Consider the following 8108-nt stretch of genomic DNA (forward strand, 5'->3'; position numbering starts at 1 on the left):
ATTTAGATCCTCTTCTCAAGCAACCTTTAAAAAGATTATTTTATTTCAAAGAGAAAGAGAGAGACAAGAGCACTGCTCAACCCTGGTTGATGGTGGGTCAGGGACTGAACCTGGGACTTGGGAGCCTCAAGCATGAGAGTTTTTGCATAACCATTATGCTGTCTTCCCTTCCCCCTCAGTCAGACTTTTAAGAATTATCCACTGTGACCTTTCCGAGTCGTCGGCTGTGCGGCAACGGCGGCCTGAGCCCGGGTCCGGCGTCGAGATGCTGCAAAGCTTTATGAAAAATGTTTGGAGCCCCCTGCGGCCCTACTACACCCAGGTTTACCAGGAGATCTGGGTAGGAATGGGCTTGATGGGCTTCATTGTTTATAAGATCAGGAGTGCAGATAAGAAAAGTAAAGCTTTGAAAGCCTCTAAGCAGACTACGGGCCATGGCCATCACTAGCAGCTGCCCCGGGAGTGTGTGCAGATGGTGGGACGTCCGCCTGGCCGTGCCCTGCGGCACGCCGCGTTAGACCGGGGCCTGGGTATTGTACAAGAGTGAATAAAGGTTGTTGTGAGTCAAAAAAAAAAAAAAAAAAAAAAAGAATTATCCACTAAATATTCTGTTTGGACTTTAACCTAACTTGCAATCTCTTCTTTGATAAATAAAAGCCTACAGGACAAAGAGTAATGGGCGGGAAGAAGCCTGTGGGGGAAGGCAGTAGACACATCAAAGGAAAGCCTAAATTCAAGCTCCACAAACCTTGTAAACCCACTAACATCAATTCAATCAGCATTGATTCTTGCTAAAAGAGGCACCTGAAAGATCATGTTTTTGAAGTGATTGAAGGTTCATTGTTAAGCTATGAAGGGCAAAATGTTATTTAATCACATTTCATTTTTTTAATATTTATTTAATTTATTTATTCCCTTTTGTTGCCCTTGTTGTTTTATTGTTGTAGTCGTTGTTAGATATGAGAGAGAAATGGAGAGAGGAAGGAAAGACAAAGGGGGAGAGAAAGACAGACACCTGCAGACCTGCTTCACCGCTCCAACTGGGGTCCTTATGCCGGTCCTTGCGCTTCGCACCATGTGCCACATTTCATATTTAATACTAACTTTCTTCCAACTTTGGCTGACAGGCATACTTCCAGCATAATAAATTAATGACTAAACAAAGTGTTAGAAAATGAACTCTAGCAAAAGTAGGGGGGAAAAAAAAACAGTAGTACCAAAAAGAAATTGAAAGGAGGGGCTGGGTGGTTGGCACACCTAGTTGAGTGCACATGTTATAATGCATTAAGGATGGGGTTTAATCCCCTAGTCCCCACCTGCAGGGGAAAAGATTCCAGTGGTGAAGCCGGTCTACAGGTGTGTCTGTCTCTCTTGTTCTCTATCTCCCCCTTCCCTCTGGATTTCTGGCTGTCTATCCAATAAATAAATAATGATGATAATAAAAAATTAATTTAAGGGGTGGGGGAGATAGCATAATGGTTATGCAAACAGACTCTCATGCCTGAGGCTCCAAAGTCCCATGTTCAATCCCCTACAGCACCATAAGCCAGAGCTGAGTAGTGTTCTGATGTTTCTCTCTGTGTGTATTTCTCTCTCTCTGCATCTCTCTCAAAAATAAAATATTAAAAAATTAATTTAAAAAAAAACTTTAAAAAGTGTCATTTCTAAAAAAAAAAAAAGAAAAAAGAAAGAGGGGAGTCAGGCGGTAGCGCACCTGCAGGGGAGTCACTTCACAGGCAGTGAAGCAGGTCTGCAGGTGTCTATCTTTCTCTCACCCTCTCTGTCTTCCCCTCCTCTATTTCTCTCTGTCCTATCTAACAAAGCCAACAACAATAACTACAACAACAATAAAACAACAAGGACCACAAAAGGGAAATAAATAAGAAAGAAATTGAAAGGAAAACTATGGCTACATCTATACAAGAATTGAAAGTAGCTGGGACATAGCATCTGAATATATGCTGTAAAAGAAATATTCAGAGCAGTAGAAAAAACATTGTAAAGAACATATTAAACAAATATTTAGGGCCCGGGAGATAGCATAACGACTATGGAAAAAAAAACTTTTGGGGGGCTGGGTGGTGGTGTACCTGATTGAGTGCACGTTACTATGTGCAAAGAGCCGGGTTCAAGCCCCTTGTCCTCACCTTGCTGAAGCAGTGCAACAGGTGTCTCTGTCTCTCTCCCTCTCTATCACCTCATCCTTCTCTATTTGACTGTCTCTGTTCAACAAATAAATAAAGATAATAAAAAAATGTTTTAAAGAAAAAACAACTTTCTTGCCTAAGGCTGAGAGGCCCTAGACTCAATTTCTGGCACTACCTAAAGCAGAGCTAAGCAGTACTTTGGTTTAAACAATGACAATAACATTTTTAATATTTAAAAACTTGTGGTAATTAGTTTTCCTGCTATGTATGTGGAAATGAAGGTCACTGTCTATAAAATGTTTATGTTTTACAGATAAAATTAGAATATTCGGGGGTCGGGCGGTGGCGCAGTGGCTTAAGCGCACGTGGCGCAAAGCGCAGGGACCGGCGTAAGAATCCCGGTTCGAGCCCCCGGCTCCCCACCTGCAGGGGAGTCGCCTCACGGGCGGTGAAGCGGGTCTGCAGGTGTCTATCTTTCTCTCCCCTCTCTCTCTGTCTTCCCCTCCTCTCTCCATTTCTCTCTGTCCTATCCAACAACAAAGCAACGTCAACAATGGCAATGATAACCGCAACTAGGGCAACAAAAGGGGGAAAAATGGCCTCCAGGAGCGGTGGATTCATGGTGCAGGCACCGAGCCCAGCAATAACCCTGGAGGGAAAAAAAAAAGAATATTCATCAAGTAATCTTTAAAAAAGAAAAATAACCAAATAAGAATCTTCTTGTTTTTCCCATTCCTACATGTAATCTCCTCTGCCTCTATTTCTTAGTAGCTAAAAGAAATCCTAAAGGAAATTTTTATTCCTTTCACATCTTATTGTGAGGTTTGTGTTATGAGCCTTTTAGTATGTGAAATGCTAAATGCTAGGTGTCTGCTCCACCTCTCATATCCAAAGAACCTCAAATATGGTGCAGTTCCAAAAACACCTGTGATTTTTTTTTTCCTTCAAGTCAACATGAGATACTTTTTTTTTTCAATTGATCAGGCAAAAATAATCACTTTTTAAAATTTTTTGCAGGGCACCAAGAGATGGCTTACTTGGTAGTGTGCATGTTCTGTCACATGTGACCCCCCAGGGCTCTAGACCCTTCCCCCATAAAAAGGTACCAACAATCTTGTCTCTCCTCTCTCTCCTTGATATCTCTAAACCTCTATCTAAACACAAGTGAAAAAGAAAGTAGAAAGAGGAAGAGAAGCAGGAGGTGGAGAAGGAAGAAGAAGGAGAAGGGGAAGGAGAAGGGGAAGGAGAAGGGGAAGGAGAAGGAGAAGGTGAAGAAGAAAGTCCCCAGTGAGTGGCAGAATCTGGTAGGTCTGGAATATCCAGGGATACCCTGGGGGTTGGGAGTAAGATGTGGAGGAATCCTTGTAAGGGCAAGGCCTCAAAGGTCAGCTCTGTCCTCCTGACCTTGAGTAAAGTAAACCGGAAAAAGAAGAGTCTCACAAAAGTAGAATTGTGGTTTTGAGTACTAGAAATTAATCTATTCAATATGTCACTGCAATTACTATCATATATGTTATCTGTTCTTAATTCTCCATTTCCTTATCCTTTCCTACTTTCTTATAGCTATACTTCAGGCCTTCACAAGGTTTATGTGACTAGCTGGTAGTGCTCAAAGTTAAGAGTTTGCTAACTTCAATTAATGACAACAGCAAGATAGAGGTAGCTAAACATAGCTTACCAATAAGCGCCAGGCATACTGCTAAGCATCTTACAAATATTGTACTAATCAATCTCAGTTGAAAATGCTATGACTTAGATAATTTTTTTTTTCATTTTACAAGTGCAGAAACAGGACCTAAGAGGTAAAGTAAGTTGCCCACAGTCACCCAGCTAGCAAACCTCAAAGCACAGACTTGGACCCAAGTCTTATCCCAAAGAGTTATCAGTTTTTAACATTAAACTATTAAAGCCTGGGCTCTGAAATTACTCAGAACTGAGTTTCAATTCTAATGTTACCACTTACCACTTGTATAATTTGGCACATTGCTCAAACTGAGTTTGAAACAAGTATGAAACGGTGTAGCAATACCACTTAAGTTTGTAGTTGTATTAAACCAAAGTACCAGAACAGTGTGATCAAATACCCAATTCAGATCTTCCTTCTACTTGATTATCTGTTACTGAGGCAGCAATGAAAAGACAGCAAACACTAAGGACCAGCGAAAACTGTAGGTCATCATCAAGATCATCAAATTCAGTCTGTCTGCTAGGTTTCCCAGAAGTTCCTGCACTGCAAAACAAGTGTAGTTGCACTTCCTTCCACGCCCTGCAGTAAGCCCAAACCACTAAGAAGTCAACTCTGATGTTGCCAGGATATACCTTTTTTTTACAACTTCCTTCTGGAAACTACCTTTACCCATCCCACCTAGCAACTTTTCCTGGAGCCCTTGGATGTTCTGCAGTGCGCCCCTTTCCTCTGGACAGTTGCTTCACCCCACAGCGTGGTGCGGAGACCCCACTGCTAAGCGATTTCGGGGCAAGTCCCCTGGGGTCTGCAGGCCCATCCCCAACCCTCCCCATCTCACCAAGCTTCGCCCCTGACGCTGCTGAGTCCTGGGCACTGCCCGCCCAGGTGCACCAGTGCCAGGCCTAGCAGGCGCTGGAGGCCCAGCTCTGAGCCCCGAACTGCTGCTCTTCCCGGAGGTGCTGGCTAACCCCCGGGCTTGCCAGGGCACGGACAGCGCTGGGAGAAGCTGGCGAGCCTTCGCGGCCCTAGAGATTTGGGGCTGCGCGGGAACAGGGAGCCCTTCCCGCGCGGGCCGAGCGGGTCCCACTCCGCAGAGCCTGCGGGCCCGGATACCACCCCTTACCCCCACCCCCACGCCCTGCTCTGTCCTCTCCAAAAGATCGGTGGCTTTCGGGGTCTCCACTACACCTGCCCCAAAGCCGGGAGAGAGTCACTCACATCTTGCTGTCGCAGGTAGAAGTCGGGCAAAGGGGGACAGTGTCCGCAGGACTCGCTGGAACAGCCAAAGACTCACTAGGACCTGGGGCTGTTCTGGGAGGGGCGGGGCGGGGCGGGGCGGGTACTGGAGGGATGGGGCTATGGAGAGGCTCCGCCCACCATGGCCACAGCCTGTCTGGGACTCCCACACCTTTCTCCTTCTCCTTCTTCTTTTTTCTCCCCACTTAACAGTCTAATCGCCCACCACCACCATCACCACCACCTCCTCCAGGTCCTCCTCTGCCATCATGTTCCAGGACCTGAACACTCCCTCCCATCCCAAGATCTTTTACTTTGGTGCAATACACCAGCTCCAGTCCAAGTTCTGCTTTGTGTTTTCCCTTCTGTAGTTATTTTTCTACTTCTGTTTGTGAGTGTGATCATCCCATATTCATTCTTCTCTTTCTGGCTTATCTCGTTTAATATGATTTCTGTTCCCTGGCTGTTGGTTGATACTACAATGCTGCTCATGGGATCATTTGTCTTTCGAAAGCCCCATGCGCTAAAATAAGTAAAAATTAGGGATCAGGCGCTGGCGCACCTGGTTAAGCACACACTACAGTGCCCAAGGACCTGGGATCAAGCCCCCCTTCCCCCCCCCCCCACCTTCGGGGGAAAGCTTCAGGAGTGGTGAATGAAGCAGGGCTGCAGGTGTCTGTCTCTCTCTATCTCCTCCTTCTCGATTTCTCTGCCCCTATCTAATAATAAATAAAAATATATTTTTAAAAAAATGACTAAATGGAAATGAATTAAAATGTGTGAAAAAATTCCTATGACTCTCTGGACTGAGCATGAAAGTAGTGAAACAACTAACTTCTAGCCTCTCTTAATTAGCATGCTTTCTTTTAATTAATGTTTTGTTTATTTGAATAGAAACAGAAAAAAAATTGAAAAATAAGGAAAGATAGAGAGAGAGACACCTGCAGCACTGCTTCACCACTAGCAAAATTTCCTCCCTGCAGATGGGGGCCAGGGGCTCAAACACAGGTCCTTATGCATGATAATGTGTGCACTCCACCAGGTATACCATCGCCTAGCCCAATTTCGCTTACTTTCAAAATGAAAATTCCCAGGGTCATGTGTCTAGTCATACATCCATCTACCCACCATCCATCTCTCTATCCTAATATTATTAAACACCTAGAGTATATTTGGCACTATATAGGCTGCTTTGGTTACTTCAGGCTCTGGAGGAATAAAATAGTGATGGCTCGTGTTGTCATGTTTACAATCAAGTAAAATCAAAATCATTTTTTCTTTTCTTTCCTTGCTACCAGCTATCTTCTATCCTCTTTTACTTATTTTTAAGACAGGGAGGCAGAAAGAGTGAAGGCTACCAAACGTAAATTAGTCCAACCCCTATGAAGAGCAGTCTGGAGAACTCTCATACGGCTAGAAATAGACCTTCCTTATAACCCAGTAATTCCTCTCTTAGGGATATATATTTTTTAAATTTTTTATATTTATTTATTTGTTCTCCCTTCTGTTGCCCTTGTTTTTTATTGTTGCAGTTATTATTGTTGTAGCTATTGATGTTGTCATTGTTAGATAGGACAGAGAGAAATGTCAAGAGAAGGGGAAGACAAAGAGGGGGAGAAAGACACCTGCAGACCTGCTTCACTGCCTGTGAAGCAACTTCCCTGCAGGTGGGGAGCCAAGGGCTCAAACAGAAATTCTTAAGCCAAGCCGGCCCTTCTGCTTCGCGCCACCTGCACTTAACCCACTGCGCTACCTCCCGACTCTCCCCTAGGGATATATTTTAAGGAGTCAAACATACCCATCCAAAAAGATATATGTACACCTATGTTCATAGCAACACAATTCATAATAGCCAAAACCTGGAAACAATCCAAGTGTCCAACAACAGATGAGTAGCTGAGCAAGTTGTGGTATATTTAAAAAAAATTTTTTTTAATATTTATTTTATTTATTTATTCCCTTTTGTTGCCCTTGTTTTTTTTTGTTGTTGTTGTTGTTGTAGCTATTATTGTTGTTGTCGTTGTTGGATAGGACAGAGAGAAATGGAGAGAAGAGGGGAAGACAGAGAGGAGGAGAGAAACATAGACACCTACAGACCTGCTTCACCGCCTGTGAAGCGACTCCCCTGCAGGTGGGGAGCCGGGGTTCAAACCGGGATCCTTATGCCGGTCCTTGTGCCTTGCGCCACCTGCGCTTAACCCGCTGCACTACAGCCCGACTCCCGCAAGTTGTGGAATACACAAGTTGTGGAATACACAGTGGAATACTACTCAGCTATTTAAAATGGTGATTTGGGGTGGTCCAGGAGGTGGCACAGTGATAAGGCTTTGGACTCTCAAGCATAAGGTCCTGAGTTCAATCCCCGGAAGCACATGTGCCAGAGTGATGTCTGGTTCTCTCTCCTCCTATCTTACTCATTAATAAATAAAATCTTTAAAATAAATGGTGATTTTGGGAGTCGGGCAGTAGCACAGCGAGTTAAACGCAGGTGGCACAAAGCTAAAGGACCCTCCTAAGGATCCCGGTTCCAATCCCTGGATCCCCACCTGCAGGGAAGTTGCTTCACAAGTGGTGAAGCAGGTCTGCAGGTATCTTGTCATTCTCTCTCCCTCTCTGTTTTCCCCTCCTTTCCCCCCTTCTCTCTGTCCTATCCAACAATGACAATATCAAGAACAACAATAATAACTACAACAATAAAACAAGGGCAACAAAAGGGAAAATAAGTAAATATTACAAAATGGTGATTTCACCGTTTTCAGTCCATCTTGGATGGAGCTTGAAGAAATCATGTTAAATAAAATAAGTCAGAAACAGAAGGATGAATATGGGATGATCTTGCTCACAGACAGAAGTTGAAAAGCAAGATCAGAAGAGAAAACACTAAACAGAACTTGGACTGGAGTTGGTATATTGCACCAAAGTAAAATTCTCTGGGGTGTGGGGAAAGGGTTCAGGTCCTGGAACAGAATGACAGAGGACCTAGTGAGGCTTGTATTGTTTGTGGAAAACTGAGAAATGTTATGCATGTACAAACTATT

The 8108-nt window shown here is 44.0% G+C and overlaps 1 protein-coding gene across 1 annotated transcript in view; it reads right to left on the minus strand.

Annotated features, from left to right (window-relative positions):
* CPNE3 (copine 3) overlaps positions 1-5152 on the minus strand; it is a 68550-nt gene extending 63398 nt beyond the window's left edge. Inside the window, exon 1 of the mRNA XM_016185662.2 lies at positions 5053-5152. The gene's annotated coding sequence lies outside the window, so the exon portion shown is untranslated. The remainder of the gene's footprint in view (positions 1-5052) is intronic.
* Between the last annotated feature and the right edge of the window lie 2956 nt (positions 5153-8108).

Source organism: Erinaceus europaeus, chromosome 1 (assembly GCF_950295315.1).
Source record: "Erinaceus europaeus chromosome 1, mEriEur2.1, whole genome shotgun sequence".
Taxonomy (NCBI): domain Eukaryota; kingdom Metazoa; phylum Chordata; class Mammalia; order Eulipotyphla; family Erinaceidae; genus Erinaceus; species Erinaceus europaeus.